This window comes from Petaurus breviceps, unplaced genomic scaffold, assembly GCF_028583685.1.
Source record: "Petaurus breviceps papuanus isolate PSGF00001 unplaced genomic scaffold, PetGlider_PUasm1.0 226, whole genome shotgun sequence".
NCBI classification, from domain to species: Eukaryota; Metazoa; Chordata; class Mammalia; order Diprotodontia; family Petauridae; genus Petaurus; species Petaurus breviceps.
The window spans coordinates 1,113,105-1,133,806 of record NW_027185890.1 but is presented as its reverse complement, the minus strand read 5'-3'; the positions used below and the strand labels follow the sequence as shown (position 1 = coordinate 1,133,806).

The 20,702-nt window shown below is 36.3% G+C and overlaps 1 long non-coding RNA gene across 1 annotated transcript in view; it reads right to left on the bottom strand.

The window, feature by feature from the left end:
* Positions 1-1,577: 1,577 nt before the first annotated feature.
* LOC138166768 (uncharacterized) overlaps positions 1,578-20,702 on the bottom strand; it is a 39,848-nt gene continuing 20,723 nt past the window's right edge. Inside the window, exons 2-3 of the long non-coding RNA XR_011169725.1 lie at positions 7,243-7,382; positions 1,578-2,297 (exon numbers count right to left, since the gene is read on the bottom strand). This is a non-coding gene — a long non-coding RNA (uncharacterized lncRNA). The remainder of the gene's footprint in view (positions 2,298-7,242; positions 7,383-20,702) is intronic.

Genomic DNA, 20,702 nt, shown 5'->3' with positions numbered 1-20,702 from the left:
GCTGAAATTAGTGGTGCATCTGACAAATGTTAGATTATTTTTCTATATGATTATTATTTTAATAATAATTCCTGTGTCAGACAAGAAAGAAACACAGAGTGTTTTCATAACATGGAAATCTCTGGTCTGTCAGACAACAAACAGCCAGTTAGAAGCAACGATAACATATGGTTCAAAAACTTCCATCATTACAAAGATATAGATGATTACCATATATGGCTAGAGAAATACATATGCATACATATGTACCATGTAAGTGTATATATATGTATTTTTTAAGATTAAAAAACACATTTATCCCATTTGTTTTTTAGAAAAATGGAAATGATTTTTACAATAAAACCACAGGCTAAAGTCAGAGTAGTATTTGTGTTATTAACTCCTACAAAGTTCAAAAGGCAAGTGAAATTTGAGAGTGTTAACATTAAGTTCAAGAAAAGTTCCTCCCACTACCAAAAGATAGTGCTATCCAAAGTGAGAATGGAAACATTCTGTCTATCACATCTAGGTAATATAAGTGGTGTTATTGTAGATGGTGCTGGAGTTCAAATCTCAACTCTGCTGATTACTAGCTGAATGATGTTGGGCAAGACATTTGATTTTTCCAGATCTGAGTTCCCTGATCTATATCATAAGGGGGCTAGACTAGATCTTTTCTAAAGTGCTTTAAGATATAAATCCTTGATCCTCTTATCTGAGTTAAGAACTAAAGAACTATAGCTCTATTTTAAGCTATCCTCTGCAGTGAGTAGCTGTGAATTCTACCACACTAAGTACCTAGTCATATTGAACTGACAGTAACTTCTCCTCTCCCCCTTAAATTACTATACATTTGATTGATCAAAAGCTTACTATTACATACCTTTTTATTGTACTTCACAGATATTGCATTTTTTTAAAAATTGAAGTTTTGTGACAACCCCGTGTGAGCAAATCTGTTGATTGGTGATGTTTTCCCAACAGTATTTGCTCACATCGTGTCTCTCTGTAACATTTTGGTAATTCTCTCAATATTTCAAAGTTTTTCATTATTATATCTGTTATGGTGATCTGTTACTATTGTCATTGTTTTAGGGAATCACAAATTGCATCCATGTAAGATGGCAAAATTAATTGAAAAATGTATGTGTTCTGTCTACTCCACCAAACAGCCAGCTGTCCTTGTCTCTCTCCCTCTTCTCCTCTCTCTCCCTCTCCTCTGACTGCTCTATTCTGTGAAACACAACAGTATTGAAATTAAATCAATTACTAATCCTACAATGGCCTCTAAATGTTCAAGTGAAAGGAAAAGTCAATCAGTAGTGCAGACTTCATTATTGTCCTATTTAAGAAATGGCCTCAGCCACCCCAGTCTTCAGCAACCACTCCCCTGGTTACTGGGGCAAGACCCTCTACCAGCAAAAAGATCACAATTCTCTGAAGGCTCAGATAATGAACAGCATTTTTAGCAATAAAGTATTTTTAAATTAAGGTATGTATTTTTTTCTAGACATAATACTAACATATTTAATAGACTACAGTAAACATAACTTTTGGCAAAACAAAAAATTCATGTGACACACTTTATTCCAATATTCACTTTATTGTGGTGGTGTGGAACCGAATCCACAATTTAGGTACCATCTAGTTTAATTTTAGACTCATAATAACCCTTACATTCTTTCATGATAACAGTCTGGTGAGGGTTCCCACAAGTTCTAGAGAATCTTAGGGTTTATTAAAGGAGACACAAGGTTTAAAAAAAAAAGAGGGGCATGGTCTCTTTGCACTCTTCTTCCCTGTCTAGATCACTTCTGGAGTTCTGGGTAACATATTTTAGGCAGGACTTTAAAAGGCTAGACAGTGTGTAGTTGAGGATCACAGGGATGTGGAAGGGTCTCAATGCCTTGGGAACATGTACCTCAGAGAAAAGAAAACTCAGGGGATCAGAATAGCTATCTTCAAGTATTTGGATGGCTGTCCAATAGAAGACTTACTCTGATCATTAAGGACTCATGACTAACACACAGTAGAAATTACTTCTGAATTGCTGGGTCCCAGGGAGCAGAATCTGGATCAATGGGTAGAAGTTTCTGGCAGACAGCCAAATTTAAGCTTAACTTAAGGGAAAACCCCTCAATGGAGCCATCTAAAAGTAGAACAGATTGCCTTGGAAAATAATAGTTCTTCCCTCAATAAAGGTCTTCAAGCAAAAGCTGAATGATCAGTTCTTGGAGATCTGAATAAAGACTTCTGAGGTAGGTATGGGTTGAGCTAAATACCTTTGAAATCCTTTCCAACTCTGATATTCTGTGTTTCTGTAACAGAGAAACAGAAATCAAATGGCTTTCCCAAAGGCACACATAATAAGTCACCTGTAGAACAAAACCTAGAATCCAAATTGTCTGAATTCCACACCAAACTGGGAAACAAGTTTATCTGAGAGTACTAACTTTAGAAATTTAAAAGCTTTTCTCCATTAAAAAAAAAAAGAGACAACCTGGTAATATCCAGAAAGGGCAACATTAATTACATCTACCCAGACCATCCTAAATCCCATTATAAACAAAATCCTAAATAGCCCAACATAATTGTCATGTCTATATGTATGTCAATAAGAAGAGTATAATAAATTCAATAAAAGGCTGCTTTATATGTCAGCACTCTGCATCAGAGGTCAGCGACATGAACAGACCCCATCAGTTTGAGCTATCAATGCAACCTTTTAACATGAAGATCTCCAGAGAGCTTGCTTCTGGGACAATCGTGGCTTCCCTTAAGGGGAAATGCCTGAGAGGGATTGTAGAGCATGCTTGTTGTTGTTGTTTGTCCTTCATTCTCAAAGAGGACCATGACATCAAGGAGGTGGTGCTATGACATGCAGGTGAATTGGACTTAAGTGAGGACAGGCTGTGCAAAGTCACCAGCCTCACTTTTTCCTCTGAAGCCTTCTGGGTCCAGCGGCCAGATATAGATTAGGATGTCTGGAAATGACCCAGGATACTTAGACATTCAGTAACTTGTTTTGGTTAACCAGATAATTGGGAGAAGGTGTTTTTGTTTGTTTTAAGTTTTTTTGATTTTTGTTTATTGTTGTTTTTTTTCAAAATGGTTTTATAACCAAAATGCTACACAAGGGCCTGAGTCACATTCAGTGGCCATTTTCTCTCTTCTTGATCCAATGACTCCTATGCTCATAGCATCTGATGAGAAATCATACTATCTCTCCAAGAAGGGTGTTGGAGTCTTCTCTCCTCTAAGGATACACAACCCCAAGAAACAGGGCCCAGATTTGGCCTTCTCATTTTTTTTCTATTCCAGGTGATGGGATTGAAATTTCTGACCTTAGTTGGGCAAGTAACAGACCAGAAATCATAATACAAGCCAAATTGTGTAGCCAGCACAGCATTGATGTCTTGGAGAGTAAGGAGCAATCTCTGGGAGTGATCTTTGAGCCCCAGAGCAAAAACCTACTCATTTGGGTGTGAACTTATAAAGACCAGTGATAGGTAGGAACTAAGCAAAGGTTTAAGCCTATTCTCCCATAGAATGATGTACTATTATAAGAGAGATTATACCCCTGAAGTATGTCTTTCAGGGAGAAAGTGAAAAGTGTTTGTATATGTGTTATTATTATGACTCTGAAGTAAATATCCCTTTGTAAGAGCTAATGGATGGGGGAGGGGAGGAAGGAGTCAATATGGCGGAGTAGAAGCAGGATCTCCCTGCTGCTCCAGCTTCCACCTTCCCCAATCCATGTAAAAAGGGGACTCTAAACAAACTTTGGAGCAGCAGAACCCACAAAATGACACAAAGAAGCTAACCTCCTGCTGAGGAGAGCCCAGCAGGCTGGCAGGAATTGGCCAGCTCAGAGCTCTGTGAGCTGAGTACAGCCCCGCACCAGAGGCTTTAGCCCCAGGGCAGGCCTGACCAGCCCCCGGGTGGAGGGACTCCAGATCAGCAGTAGCTGTGGCCCTTTCTAGATTTATCAACGCATAGATGCAAAGGACAAAGTGAGAGTTCAGTGCAGTCTGGATTTTGGGACCAGTAAGTGGGAGCATGTGGCTTTTGCCCCCAGGGCGAGAAGCCACTGAGACACTGGCACAGCCAGCCAGTGCCACATGGCAGCTTCAGCTCCTGGCCTGCAGAGTGTAGGGTGACCAAGCACCAGTCTGAGGGGTAATCGATCTTGCTTTAACCTGCTTGGATCTGGATTGCAGTCTAGGGTGGAGGTCCTGGGGTGTGTGTCCAGCTTGCCAGAGCGTGTGAAGACCTCAGAGAGGGCACCCATCCAATACCTCTGGCAGCTGAGAAAACCTCAGCATTTGGGACGAAAGCTCCCCTGACTGGTGGCAGAGTCCTACTGTGGCAAAAAGCCCAGGGGTCAAGTGACTGAGGGGTGACATGACCAAGCAAAGGAAACAAAGAAGACAGAACATGCCAACATTAGACTCCTATTCTGTGGACTTAAAAGGAGCAAAGCATAGAACAGGAGGAATACAGTGAAGTCAGAATTCCTGCACCAAAATCTTCAAAGGAAAATACGAGCTGGTTACAGGCCATAGAGGACCTTAAGAAGCAGATAAGAGGAGTGGAGGAAAATTGGGAAGAGAAATGAGAAAAATGCAAGAAAATTACGAAATGAGGGTCAATATCCTGACTGAGGAAAATCACACCTTAAAAAGTAGACTAACTCAAATAGCAAAAGAGTCTCAAAAAGGCAATGAGGAGAAGAATGCCTTAAAAAGCTGAATTTTCCGGATGGAAAAAGAATCTCAAAAGCTCAATGAGGAAAATCATTGCTTCAGAATTAGATTGGAGCAAATGGAAGCTAATGACTTTATGAGAAATCAAGATGCTGTTAAACAGATCCAAACAAATGAAAGAATAGAAGGCAATGTGAAATATCTCATGGGAAAAATCACTGACCTGGAAAATAGATCCAGGAGAGATAATTTAAAAATTATTGGACTACCTGAAAGCCATGATCAAAGAAAGAACCTAGAAATCATCCTCCAGGAAGTTCTCAAAGAAAACTGCCCTGATATTGTAGAACCAGAGGGCAAAATAGAGGTTGAAAGAATCCACCGATCACCTCCTGACAAAGATCCCAAAAAGAAAGCTCCTAGGAATATTATAGCCAGGTTCCAGAATTCCCAGATCAAGGAGAAAATATTAAAATCAGCCAGGAAGAAATAATTTGAATATTGTAGAAACACAATCAGGATAACTCAGGATCTGGAAGCTTCTACACTGAGGGATCAAAGGGCTTGAAATATGATATTCTGGAGGGCAAAGGAGCTGAGATTAAAACCAAGAATCACCTACCCAGCAAAACTGAGTATCATGTTTCAGGGGAAAATGCGGTCATTCAGTGGAAGAGAGGACTTTCAAGCATTCTTGCTGAAAAAAAAGAGAGTTGAATAGAAAATTTGACATTCAGATACAAGAAGCAAGAGAAGCATGAGAAGGTAAACAGGGAAAAGAAATCATAAGGAACTTATCAAAGTTGAACTATTAACATTACTACATGGAAAAACAATAATTGTAACTTATGAAACTTTTCTCAGTAGTTGAAGAGAATAGAAATAGAAATATATATATATATGTGTGTGTGTGTGTGTGTGTGTGTATATATATACATATATGAGGGTATATGGGCCTATGAAAACGTATGTGATTGTGTGTATATATTTTTACAGGTATACATAGATAGAGGGCACAGGACCAATTTAACAGGAAGGGATGATACTTAAAAGGTGAAATTAAGAGGTGAGAGAGGAATATAATGAGAGGAGATGGGGAGAAACAGAATGGGGTAAACTATCTCATATAGAAGAGGCAAGGGAAAATGGTTACAATGGAGGGGAAGAATAGGAAGGCAAAAGGGAATGGGTCAACCTTGGAGGAAGGGGATGAGAGAGGGGATGATGGAAGGGAGGGCAAGCTGCTGGGAGGGGGGAAGTTGGAAGCACCCACTTTTGAAAAGGGACAGGATCAAAGCAGAGAATAGAACAAGTGGCAGGTGGGATAGGAGGGAGGGAAATATAGTCAGTCTTTTACAATATATCTACTATGTTATTGTTTTGCATTATCCACACATGTACAACCTATACTGATCTGCTTATCTTCCCAGTAAGGGTGGGTGACAAGGGAGGAAGGAAATGATTCTGTAACTCAAAGTTTTAAAATCAAATATTCAAATATATATATACTATTATTAATACTATTTTACATGTAATTGGGAAATACGGTATGCAGGAACTGGGGCATAGAGATCCACTGGAAAAGTCGAAAGGGGTATGGAAGAAAATATGGGAGAGAGCAGACTGGAGGAGGGGATATCCTGTGACACTGCTATTTTGTGGCGGTGAGTAGGGGAAAAATGGGGAGAAAATTTGTAACACATAATCTGGCAGAAATGAATGATGTACATCAGAAGTTAATAAAGCATTTGGGAAAAAAAGTTAATGAATGTTAAGTGGTTAAATGGAACTAGGGGCTAGATTTAGCCCCCTAAAAATGGGAGGAACACAGTGGAGGCTTCAGAAAAAGATGTTAGTGAAGAGAGACATCCCAATCCATCAAGGCTGCTCCCTGGAACACGGAGGGTCACATATAGCAAGTTTGACTGTCTTTCCATAATCAACTTTTAGAAGACTTGACTTAAGTTTAAATTATATCTTTTCCCCCTTGATAACATGTAATTATTAAATGAGAAGTATCAAGAACAAATGATTCACATCATTATTGACTTGACTTACACAATAAATGAGGCACAATATGGAATATACAGAAGACGTAGAGACCCATACCCCACTTGATAAATGGTCAAAAGATATAAAGAGACATTAAGAAAAGTAATCAAATTATTGAGTCATATAAAAATGGTCTATATTACTAATAATTAGAAAAACAAAAATTAAAACAACTCTGATATTCCCACCCATCAGGTTGGCAAAACTGATTTTAAAAAAAAAAAGAAAAAAATGACAAATGCTAGAGAGGTATGGGAGAACACATACATTAATGTAATGTTGGTGGAACTGTGAACCCAGCCAGTCTCGAAAGTAATTTGAAATATGTCACCAGCATTACTAAACTGTGTTTATTTTTGTTCAATTGGGCAGGAGAAGGAAACAAGGAGGATTTTCATTCATTGGGAAAAAATAGAATGTAATAGAAAAATAAAAAAATGTGGAACCTTATAAGGGTTTTCATTTTAAGGAAATAGAATTGACAAAGAATTCTCTATAAAGTTACCTTTTCTTCTTTATGTAAATTGAGTCTCAAAGCCCATTGCTATGGGGCTGTCTCTTCATCAGTGGAAAGAGGAGACTGCCAGTCTTCGTTTTTGGGCGGTTGGGTGCGTCCTGCAGTCTTTTCACATTTATGACTTTCATCTTCCAAAGAGAAGATAGAAAAGGCCAATCCCAATTAAAGCTGAGATATAAACAAAGACTCTGGAATGAAGCCTACATGTGAGGAGTAGGCAGTTTCCATCATGGCCCAATCTCCAGCTCACTACATTAGAGACTTTAGGGAACTTCCCCTTCGATGAGATCTAGGATTCTCTCTTGTTGAGCTGAGTTCAGAATGTAGTCCCTTTGATTACTAAAAATAAGAGACCACATGGAAGGAACAGTACAGTAATATTCAGCATGTCTAAATGGCATAACCCTAGATTCTTTAGGCTATATTTCTCCAGTGATTGCCATTACTGAGACATTTTAAATTTGACTTTGATACCAGAATAGCCCATATTAGTTGGTCAAGGTAGTAACAGGATTATGATAGGGTTTGGAGAGACAGTAATCTCACTGCTACCTAGAGAAGCTCATCTAGGTTAAGCAGCAATTACCAGAACTATAGGAGATTAGCCAGAAAAGGTTAATATTGATGTCATATTCAACCAACAGCTGTTTTCCAGGAGAATCAGAGAAACATGGAAGTTTCCTTAGGCCTCCTCACTCTAGAACATCCATTAATCCCCTTCTCCCATTAGTGAATTCCTCCGGTAACCTCAATGCAGAGGGAGAGACCAGGATAACCATCTCCCACATCTGCTTTAGACTCTGGATTTCACCATCATTCTCCTCCCACCTCTGCTTTTCACTGTTGTCTTCCTTACCAGGATGACAATTTCTTAAGGCAAAAGTTGCCTTTCTTTTTGTTTCTACTTGTAGTTCCAGAACTCATCACAATGCCTGACACATAGTTAAGTACCTTGTAAAAGCTTGTTGGTTTGACCTCACCTTTTCTATACCACTCCAAGTCCTATGTTGCCATTCTGCCATAAATGACAGAGGTATTTCTTCCCTCACACTACTCTTAAAGATAAGATTTTATAAAGGCACCAGACCTCCTAATTTCCACTCCTATGCTTTGAAGCAACAGGAAAGTGATAAGACATCTGGGTTTTATAGTCCTGGACTCTACCATATGAGGTGGGAGTAGTAGAGAATTTTGAATATGGGAAGTGTGGTGTCTGCTTTAATTTTGGCTATCTATGTTTGTTGAATTTTATGCAACCTGTGTCCCATGCTGGACATTTCAATGCTTTTCCTAATCAGATTAAATTGCTTTGCTTCTGCTAAACTATGAAATGATAATACGTGTAATACATATACATATAAAACACATATACATATATACACACGTGTGTATGTTTGTATACACAATATATACACATATATTTTTCCAGTTACATGGAAAAATAATTTTAACATTCATTTTTAAAATTTTATGTTTCAAAATCTCTCCCTCCCTCCCTTCCTCCCTTCTCCTTACACCCCTCAGTGAGAAGGCAAACAATCTTATATAAGTTATAAATATTTAGTCACGCAAAACATATTTTCATAGTAGTCAGAAAACACAAACCAAAACAAATCCACAAAAAATGAAGTAAAAAAAGTATTCTTTGATATTTATTCAGACTCCATCAGTTCTTTCTCTGGAGATGGATAGCATTTTGCATCATAAGTCCTTCAGAATTGTCTTGGATCTCTGAATTGCTGAGAATAGGTATTATTAACAGTTGATGATTATACAATATTAATGTTACTATGTATGCTGTTTTCTTGGCTCTACTCCACTTTGCATCAGTTCATGTAAGTCTTTTCAGGTTTTCCTTATATCACAATAGTATTCCCTCACAATCATTTCCACAATTTGTTCAACTATTTCCAAATGTATGGGCATCCCCTCAATTTCCAACTCTTTTCCACCACAAAAACTGCTGATATAAATATTTTTGCGCATATTTTGTCCTTTTCATCTTTTTTTAATCTCTTGGGATACTGACTTAGTAGTGGTATTGCTGGGTAAAAGAGTATGCATAGTTTTACAGCCGTTTAGCCTGTTCCAAATTGCTCTTCAGAATGGTTGAATCAGTTCACAATTCTGGCAATGGTGCATTAGTGTACCAGTTTTCCCACATCCTCTCCAACATTTGTCAATTTCCTTTTCTGTCACATTAATCAGTCTGATAGGTGTGAGGTGGTACCTCAGAGTTATTTTCATTTGTGTTTCTCTAACCAATAGTGATTTTGAATATTTTTTCATGTGACTATAGAGAACTTTGGTTTCCTTGTCTGAAAACCGCCTGTTCATATCAGTTGGGGAATGACTTGTATTCTTATAAATTTGACTCAGTTTTCCATATTTTTGAGAAATGAGACCTTTTCCAGAGAAACTTGCTGTAAAAATTTCCCTAGGTTTTTTATTTTCTAATCTTGGTGGCATTTTGTTTGTGCAAAACCTTTTTAATTAAATGTAATCAAAATTATCCATTTTATATCCCACAATGCTCTCTATTGCTTGTTTGATCATACATTTTTCCCTTATACCTAGTTTTTACCAAAATGCTTTTCAGGTTTGCTTTTGTCAGATAGTGAGTTCTTGTCCCCAAAAGTGTGATCTTTGCATTTATCAAACACTAAATTGCTATGGTCATTATTTACTGTGTATTGCATTCCTAATCTATTCCACTGATCCACCACTCTATTCTCAACCAGTACCAGACGGTTTTGATGAATGCCACTTTGTAATACAGTTTGGGATCTAGTACTGTTAAGCCACCTTCCTTCATATTTTTTTTCATTAATTCCTTTAATATTCTTGACATTTTGTTCTTCTAGATGAATTCTGTTATTTTTTTCTAGCTCTATGAACTTATTTTTGGTAATTTGATTGTTACGGCACTGAATAAGCAAATAAATTAAGGTAGAATCATCATTTAATTATATTGGCTCTGCCAATCCATGAGCAATTGATATTTTTGCGGTTGTTTAGATCTGATTTTATTTGTGTGAAAAGTGTTTTGTAGATATGTTCATATAGTTCCTGGGTTTGTCTTGGCAGGTAGACTCCCAAGTATTTTATATTGTCTACAGTTATTTTAAATGGGATTTCTCTTTCTATCTCTTGCTGCTGGACTTTGATGGTAATATATAAAAGTGCCAATGATTAATGTGGGTTTATTTTATATCCTGCAACTTTTCTAAAGTTGTTAATTATTTTAACTAGTTTTTTTAGTTGATTCTCTGAGTATACCATCATGTCATCTGCAAAGAGTGATAGTTTTAGTTCTTCATTATCTATTCTGATTCCTCTCATTCTTTTTCTTCTCTCATTGCTATTGATAGCATTTCTAGTACAATATTGAATAATAGTGGTGAAAACAGACATCCTTGCTTCACACCTCCCTCCAACCCCCAATCTTATTGGGGAGGCTTCTAACTTATCCCCATTACAGATAATGCTTGCCGGTGGTTTTAGATCGATACTTTTTATCATTTTAAGGAAGACTACATTTATTCCTATGCTTTTTGGTGTTTCTTAATAGGAATGGATGCTGTTTGTCAAAAGTTTTTTTCTGCATCTTTGAGAGAATCAAATGATTTTCTATTGGTTTTTTATTGACATGGTCAATTATGCTTATATATTTCCTAATATTGAACTAGTCCTGCATTCCTGGTATGAATCCCATTTGGTCACAATGTATGATCCTTATGATATATTGATGTAATCTCCTTGCTAATGTTTTATTTTAAATGTTTACATAAATATACATTAAGAAAATTGGTCTATAGTTTTCTTTCTTTGTTTTTGCTCTTTCTTTAATATCAGTGTTATATTTCTCTCACAAAAGGAATTTGGTAGGACTCTTTCTTTGCCTATTTTCCCAAACATTTTATATAGTATTTGAACTAATTGTTCTTCAAATATTTGGTAGAATTCACTTGTTAATCCATCTGGTCTTGGGGATTTTTTTCTTTTTGTAGGACAGTTGGGGTTAAGTGACTTGCCCAAGGTCACATGGCTCTTAAGTGTTAAGTGTCTGAGGCCAGTTTTGAACTCATGTCCTCCTGACGTCAGGGACAGTGTTCTATTCACTAAGCCACCTAGACACCCCAGGGATTTTTCTTTTTGTGTGTGTGCGTGGTTTTTTTTTTGGAGGGCAATTGGGGTTAAGTGACTTGACCAAAGTCACACAGCTACTAATTGTGTCAAGTGTCTGAGGCTGGATTTGAACTCAGGTCCTCCTAACTCCAGAGCCAGTGCTCTATTCACTGAGCCACCTAGCCACCCCACCAGAGATTTTTCTTAGAGAGTTCACTGATGACTTGTTCAATTTATTTTCCTAAAGTGGGATTATTTAATCTGAGCCACTTATATTTTTGTAAATATTCAGCCATTTCACTTAGATTGTCAGATTTGTTGGCTTATAATTGGGAAAAATGTCTCCTAATAATTGCTTTAATTTCTTCTTCATTGGTAGTAAATTCATACTTTTCATTTTTTATACTGGTGATTTGATTTTCTTATTTCTTTTTCTTTTTTGAATCAAATTAGCCAATGGGTCACCTATTTTATTGAATTTTTTTCTCATAAAACCAGCTCCCAGATTTATTTATGAGTTCAATGGCTTTCTTACTTTCACTTGTATTAATCTTGCCTTTGATTTCCAGGATTTTTAATTTGGTATTGAACTGAGAATTTTTAGTTTGTTCTTTTTCTATTTTTTTAGTTAAATGTCCAATTCATTGATCTGCTCTTTCTCTATTTTATTTATGTGAGCCTTTAGAGATATAAATTTTACTCTAAGTTCTGTTTTGGCTACATTCCATCAGTTTTGGTTATGTTGTCTCATTTTTGTCATTCTCTTTAATGAAATTATTTATTCTTTCTATAATGTGTTCTTTGACCTATTCATTCTTTAAGATTAGATTATTTAGTTTCCAATTAATTAATCTATGTTTTCACTACACTATGAAGTTTAACTGACTTGTTAACAACACATCTAAGAAAGGGTGGCAACATGACCCAATGAAAATTCCTTGAATCAAGGCCCTGAGGATATTAAAAAGAAACTAGTACATGAAGAGATTGTGATCTTGTGACCTTGCTACACCCTTGTTACATAAATAAAATACAGAAAGTTACAAGTCATGAGGATCTTTTTAATCTATCCTCACCTTCCATGTATACTCACAAAGGTCTAGGACTAGATGTCAAGGTCTCCTGACCTCTGATATCAGAGAACTCTGACATCTTAATTCTGAGACAGACATAATCTAATGGAGAAGAGAGGTGCTTTTAAAGACAAAGCTTTTGCTATATGTAACAGCAATGATCAATCACAATCAAGTCCTTTCACTGTTCTCCATGTCTGAGATCACCAGTGAAGGTGAGCATTTGACTCACCAGGGAAGTATTTATGATAAAAGGGAAATACCCACAGACATAAGACACTTAGGAATCCCCAACCCACCCAACAGTGTGCCATTTATAAGAACATACTTAAAACATAAGGATTAATATAGAGTTAAAATGGGGGGTTGGAATAAAATTTATTATACTTCACCAGAACTCCAAAATGTAGTGGTTGTGAGAATCTCAAACAAAGCAATGACAAAAATAAGTGACAAAATAGCAAAACTATATTATGCTTAAAGGCACTAAAGATAATTCAATAATGTTAATAATATAAATAAATAAAATGGCATAGTATCTAAGTACTTCGAAGAAAGCTTTCTGGGGAGGCTAGGTGGCACAAGAGAGCCAGTCCTGGAGTCAGGAGGACCAGGGATTGGTTCCGGCCTCAGATACCTAACACCCACACACACACACACAAAAAAAAAAAACTGGCCCTGTAACCTTGGGCAAGTTACTTAACCCCAATTGCTTTAAAAAACAAGAAAAGAAAGCAAGAAACCTTTCTGGATTATAAACCAGAGTGTGGTAAATGTTCAACAACCAGATCTCCCCCCCCCAAAAAAAATTCTATGCATGATACACTTTTAAGTTTAATTTGCATTATTAACATTTTCTCTATTGCTTTCTTAAGTCTAGATAATCAACAAAGCAATAAACAAGTCCTGAGTTGTAGTGTTTGCCAGTTCTCAAGGTATAAATGTTATTCCTCAGACTTCTCTGAGGAGAACTTATCTCTGAGAGAGACTGGTTTCCCTTCATACTTGTAGTATTAACCAGTCTAGACCATAGACAGAATTTTCTTGTATTGTTTTCTCAATGAGGAAGAATGCTATTTTTTAATCAAGTAAAGCAATTACAGTGTCACTTACAGCATTTCTCATTCTCTGACTCTCACTATACTTATTTAAGGACTTGTCTTTACTCCCAGGACTAGACTGTAAGATCCATGAGGGTAGGCACCATAATCACTCACTATACTTATTTAAGGACTTCTCTTTACTCCCAGGACTAGACTGTAAGATCCATGAGGGTAGGCACCATAACCTGCCTGTCACTTTACTTCCGCTGATGCCTGGCACACTCCCTTAACACATTTAATGAATGTCTATGAAAAAGAAATTTTCTATTGGTCCCCTTGTCAGAATCCTGTGCAAGACTCTGAAAAAAAGGACAATTTGTCTTTAGTATTTTCCCTGGGTGCCCTTCTCCCTTCTCTTAATCATAATAGCACATGCCCATATAACTCTTTACTATTTATGAAATACTTTCCTGGGGAAGGCTAGGTGGCACAGTGAATAGAGCACCGGCCCTGGAGTCAGGAGGATGTGAGTTTAAATCCGACCTCAGACACAACACAGAAACTGGCCATGTGACCTTGGGCAAGTCTCAACCCCAAATGCCCCTCCAAAAAGCAAAAAAGAAAAAGAAAAGAAAGAAAGAAATACTTTCCTCAGAGGGAAAAATGGTCTCGGTGGAAAATGGAGCAGGTCAAAATCCCTCTGCTATCAGCAGTGGGGTTGAGATCCAGTCTCAAAAACAAGCAAAATTCAAACACTAACAATAATAATGACAACAATTTTCCTAATAACAATCCTTAAAGGAAGTCAATGAATCATTATTGTCCCCATTTTATAGATTAGGAAACTAATGCTCAGAAAGGTCAAACTGACTTAAATTCAGACTTCCTTCCCAGCAATGACAAATCTACTAATCTGTCCACAAAATCTTTTTGTCGCTTAGATCTTCCCCCGGTTGTGTTCCAAAAAGCTTTGTTTGTTAGCTGGTAGTCAACTAACTCCAAGCTGATAGTTAAGATATAAGGCTGCTAAGATGTGACATTTAGCAACCATATTTTCCTCCAAGGAGAGACTCCTGATTCCCTTATAAGCTTTCAAGATCCAAAAGAGTGATTTTGTGTTTGTGGAATGATGTTTAGGGTTGGGAGGAGGAAGGGAAGAAAAGGAGGAAGAAGCTGTCTAAATCACACCTAAGGCCATGACTGCCTTTGGGGGCTTTCTTTTCCTAGTCCTAATTTGGACTTGAGATCATATTTTTTAAAGTTAGCTTTTTAGTCATGCCTGTACAAGTTTTTGACATTGTTAGAGAAGAATATTGTCTCTGAAAATTTTTCCCCTTCCTCTGGTTGGAAAAGCTATCCATAGATGGCAAAATTAAGCAGAAAACAAAACAAAAATCTGATTTAAACTTCAGAGCTAAAACATTAACATTGGTACTGGAGGTTGTCATTTCCCCCACAAATAAAATGAAAGTAATATCAATAACAATCTCTTTGCTATTGTATAAGTGTGTGTAGTGTATGTTAAGTCTACATAGAATTTAGAACTGGGGAGACTTTCAGGGACATCTGGCAGAATCCTCTCATTTTATGTCTGGGAAGGCTGAGACACAAAAGGATTGAATGATTTATTCAAGGTCACACAATGGTCTTTCAATTTCACCAAGCTAGGCCTTTTTTTGTCAGTCAGTCAGTATTCTTTTTTTTCCCAATTTTTAAACATTTTTATTGAAAGTTTTGAGTCCTAAATTCTATCCCTTTCTCCCTCCTCTGCCCCCTCCTTAAGATGATAAGCAATCTGATATAGATTATACATGTGTAGTTATGTAAAACATCTCCATATTAGTAATTTTGTATAAGAAAATTCAAATAAAAGAAAAATGAAAGAAAGTGAAAAATAGCATGTTTCAGTCTGTATTTAATTAATATCAGTTCTTTCTCTGGAGGTGGATAGTATGCTTCATCATTAGTCCTTTGGGATTGTCTTGGATCATTGTATTGCTGATAATAGCTAAGTCATTCACAGTTTATCAAACAATATTGCTATTACTGTGTACAGCGTTCTTCTGGTTCTGTTCACTTCACTATGCATCAGTTCATGTAAGTCTTACTCTGTGTGCTTGACAAAACTGCTTATACCTTCTTGTCTTATTATTATTTATTTTTTACATCACTTTTAGCTTTGATAACAAATTTGCTGTTTTGAAATGGAAAGAGTCCTGGACCTTAAGTCAAAAGGTTTGGGCTTGATTCCATTTAATTTGGGGCAAATCACTTTCTGAGTTTCAGTTTTCTCACCTCCAAAAACGGGAGGTAAAGATAACATGGTTCTGCTGTGGGTTCAATGTACTTTGTAACCATAAAATTCCATGTAAATGTGAGTTGTTGTTACTGCTTCCTAGAAAACATAGGGCCTATTTCCAAGAGCTGACAACCAAGAGAAAGATGAGACAAGACCTTGCACAGTTCACGAGTGATGATAACCATTGCATTTGCAAATTTGCATCACTATCCAAGCAGACTAACAGAAAACTGGGAAAAGGACCTGGGTTCAAATCATAATTCTACCACCTACGTGACCTTGGTTAGTCATTTCCTCAATTTTATTGTTTGAAAAATGAGGGTGGTTGGATCAGATGACCTCTAGTGTCCATTCTGGCTTCAGATCCACTGTCCTAAAATCCTAAACTGAAATATTTCTGAATTTCACCTAGAATCACATGTTCTCCAATGTAGGACATTTTCTCACCTCTATAATAAAAAAAACTTCCAACGGTCAAACTCCAAAAAGTTCCACTAGAGGGCAGTTTTTCCAGACTCCTGTTACATTAAGATTAACTTTCTAGGCCTCGTCTATTTGGTCATTTTGTTTTCAAACACATCCCGCTTAGAATTTAGGGAAATAAAACTCTAAATCTATTGACATGTTTTCAGTCCAACTTGGCACAATTATGCATACCACATTTCAATTTTGAGGATTTGGGATTCATTTTTCCCAAACCTCTAACAATCTAGTGTGTCCAAAATGCATCAAATTTCTCCTATGAAGCAGCAAGCAGAATATATGTCTCTCTCTGTGTTGGTATCTCCATATAAAACCAAATATCATGACTGTAATTTTGCATACCTGGATGAAGTTACACCATTAAAAGCGATTTAAATGATAAAATCTACAGAACCACAAGGCAAATGGTATATTTTAAATAACTCCACTTTGTAATTAATTTCAAACAGTAAATCTCAGTTTTCCAGTTCATAAAATGGGAAAGGTTTCTCTTTACCTCACAGGAATGATGTAAATATCATTAGCAAAATCTTTGTAAAACTTTCTCAGAATGTTTCTACATCAAAATAGAGTAGAAAGAAAGCGGGGGAGAGAAAAAAACTAAAACCATTGCTTCTCTCTTCTCTTATTTCTCATTCTGATCAGATTCCATGGGCCTTCACATCCATCTCTGGGAAGACTAGCAAATAGATCTGTTTTAGTTTCAAGAGTCATGTGTATGTGTGTGACATGTTTGTGAAGTTTAAAGAAATAATTCTAAGGTGTTTAAAGATATTAGTACAATGAAATCATGTAATTAAGCATATAGTACAACTGAGCAGCAGCTTTTACCTCTCTGAATTTCATCAGGGTGAGACTAAAAGACTTAGGCACGTCTGAACAAAACATAACTCACCTCTCCGCCCCCCCCCCCCCCCACACACACACACTCCCCAACCCCGCCTTCAGAAGGTCAGTAACATTACTTGGCAATGTGACAGGGCAAGCTGTGGTATGTCCTGGGCATTTTTTAAAAATTTCTGAATGGATCAGCTCATTGCATAATATTACTCATAAACCTTTTTTTCACTCAGAAATAAAGAATAATTCTGCATCTTGGCTTTGCCCAGACACTGGCTATTTGTCAATTCTTACACCCTTAAAACTTTTTCTATCTGCCATCAAGCACAAAACAAAGTTATTTATCCATGCCTACAATTTATATGGAAATGAACAGAAATATGAATGATAATTTTCACTGGGTTAGTTCTTATACATTTAAATACAGTTTTTGTCAAAGGGACACTTCAGAAGAGGCTGTCATTCCTAAATAAACAATTACATAACCAGGATGTTTCTGGATACATTCATACTCATAGAATGTGAAATTGGTTCTCCAACTAATATTAATATGATAATGTGTCAGGAACCTATGGTTTTATGGTATGAAGAATCCTTCCACCAACCCCCATCACTTAGTAGATAAGTCTAGGTATATTGTCTCAATTTTTGAGTGGTCAAATGACTTGCCTTGGCTAGAGTCAGAGGGAGCATATGAATGTGGGTCTTCTTTAGTCCCAGTCCAACATTCTATCATGCTGCCATTCTAATATTTCTGGGTATATTATACTAAATAACCTGATTATTATCCAACCAACAGCAGTTTTTCATTAACATTTGTGATGCTCAGATCTCATTTATATCAACAAATCAAGTCAACAAACATTTATTAAGCACCAAATAGTGTGCTAAGAGTTGAGGATACATGAGTGGCAAAAAAAAATTTTAATGCACATCAATAAATTTTAACCTGAAACAGATGAATGGAGCGGATGAGTTTCCAGAGAAAACTATTGAAAAGGTTCCTGTGCCTCATTTGGAATATAGAACTACATAATTTAGTCCATTCCATAAACCCAATATTCCTAAAACTGAACTCATGGTGTCTTCCCCTACCCAAGACTTTCTCCTTCTAAAGTCCATTGTTCTAATGACATGTCACCCAGGCTCAAACCCTGTTATCTTTGATTTGTTCCTCCCTCTCTCATTTCCTACATCCAATCCAAAGCCATGTCTTATTGATTCTAGCCCTGTATCTCTTAGATCTACTTTTTCCTTTCTACTTCCTCTGCAATCACCCTAGCTCAGGACTTCAACACATCATAAAGTTAATTAAGAGCTTGAATTAACTTTAGAAATCATCTAATTCAACCCCATTACTTCGCAGATGAGGAAACTGAATCCTAATGATTTTCCTATGATCACATAGGTAGTAAAGGAGTCAAATCAGGATTTAAATTCAAGTAGTTTAATTCCAAAAGCAGTGCTCCTTCTGCTAATGAAGATGTTTCCATATGTTAAGAATCAATCTTGGTGCAGAAAAATCTCCCTACCATTACAGATTACAAATCTTCCATAACTAAGTCCTTCATCACAAATACCTTTATCATATATAAAACAAACCAACAAAAAACATCTAGCTAGTCTTCTCTCTGCCAGTATCTCCTTCTGTCCTGTTCATCTTTCATACAGCTGCTTAAGACATCTTCCTAACCTATCTGTATGATCATATAACTCTATTCAAATACTTTCAGTTACTCCCCACTGATCATTTTTAAAATGTACATAAATTCCCTATCTTGACATTCAAGATTTCCTATAATTTAGCTCCAATTTCTTTCCAGCATCTTCTCATATTACTTACTACCCTTCACATACTATAGTCAAACTGGATTATTCAGCATTCCCTTACATATCCTTTACTTTTCAATCTTCTTGCCCTTTTTTGAGATTACCCTCCCCCTCCTCTATTCCTTCCATCTCTTTGCGAATCAGCATAGTATAGTAGAGAGCTAAATTTGGAGCAAAAAGACTAGAATTTAAATACTACCCAAGAAATTTACAAGTGTTGGAAGGGATCTCAACCACCATCTGGTCCAATCTATACATGAAAGGACTCCTTACGATATACTTGAGAAGTGGTCATAGCATATGGCTATAAATAAGTCTCAATTTTTCAGAGCCTCAGTTTCTTTTAAAATAGGAATGATATTAATGTGTGCACAACCTACTTTATAGAATTGTTGTGAGTAAAACAGTTCAGTTTGCACATCTTTAAGCACTAAGAAGGTATTATCATCTCTGAATGCTGAAATTCCTTCAAGACCCAATTCAGATGCTATGTTCTCCCTGAAATCTTCCCAGACATCCCCAGTGAGAATTGATGTCTCCCTCCTCGAATATCTCATTACACTTTGTTTTGACCTCACCTTTGCATGTCTCATATTTTCTCTTGTCTTGTTATTGTTGCATGTGTAAATATTTAGTCTCTCCCCACTCTCCTCACACGTGGTACAATGGAAAGAATATCAACAGTGGGTTCAGAAGTCTGCAGTTCAAATCCCATGTCTAACACTTATTACCTGGGTGAACTTGGATAAATCACTCAATCTCCCCAGACTTCATTTTCCTCATCTGTCAAATGAGGGGTATGGACTAAACAACCTCTGATGTCCCTGCTAGACCTAGATCTATGATTCAAATGCCAGGAATATAATTTTTTCCCTTTCCCTTTCTATTCTCAATGCCTAACATGGTTTCATACATGTATTAAACATTTTTAATAAAAAGAAATTGAATTCAATGTGAAAAATTCAGATCAGTATCAACAATCAAAAGTGTAAAACCACTATATCCTTACAATCATTTCAGAAACATCTATCTGTACAGTCAACTTAAAGCCACCATCAAAAGAAACATCATATTAGAAGAAAGGATAATGATTAGATATTATATGTGATTGCAGAAATTCCAAACCAATCTGTCAAAAACTACCTGTAGACTCAAAAACAAAAAAAAAATGGAAGAAAGCAAAAGCAAAGGTGTTGACTCTGCATAAAAGTAATAAGTAAACACATGGGAATTCACCAAAAAAGGAGAATATAGAGAGAGAGATAAAAAGAACCATTGAGAAATTCTCAGGGATCATTTATACAGTAGTAACAAGAAGAACAAAAAGAAACAAAGAACAGTCAGTGAACAAGCATTTATTAAGTGCCTACTAGTAGGTACTTTTAAAGAACAATTGATACCTATTCTACAGAAATTATTATCAAAAATTGAGAAAGAAAACAATAAATTTCCTTTTATGAGACAAATATAGTTTAATACATAAATCAAGAAATGATCAATAAAAAGAGAGCTATAGACCAATATTGTTCATGAACATAAAAAAATTAAATAAAATCTTGACCAAAAATAATACAGCAATTTATTTTTTTAAAACCAGTGATCAAATTTAAAATTTTAAAATTCCCAGTGATCAAATTCAATTTGTACCAGGGATAGAAGAGTGTTTTAACATTAATAAGATGACTAATATAATAAAATTAATACTTCAAACAACAAAAAATGATTATTTCAATAGATATAAGAAAAAAAACT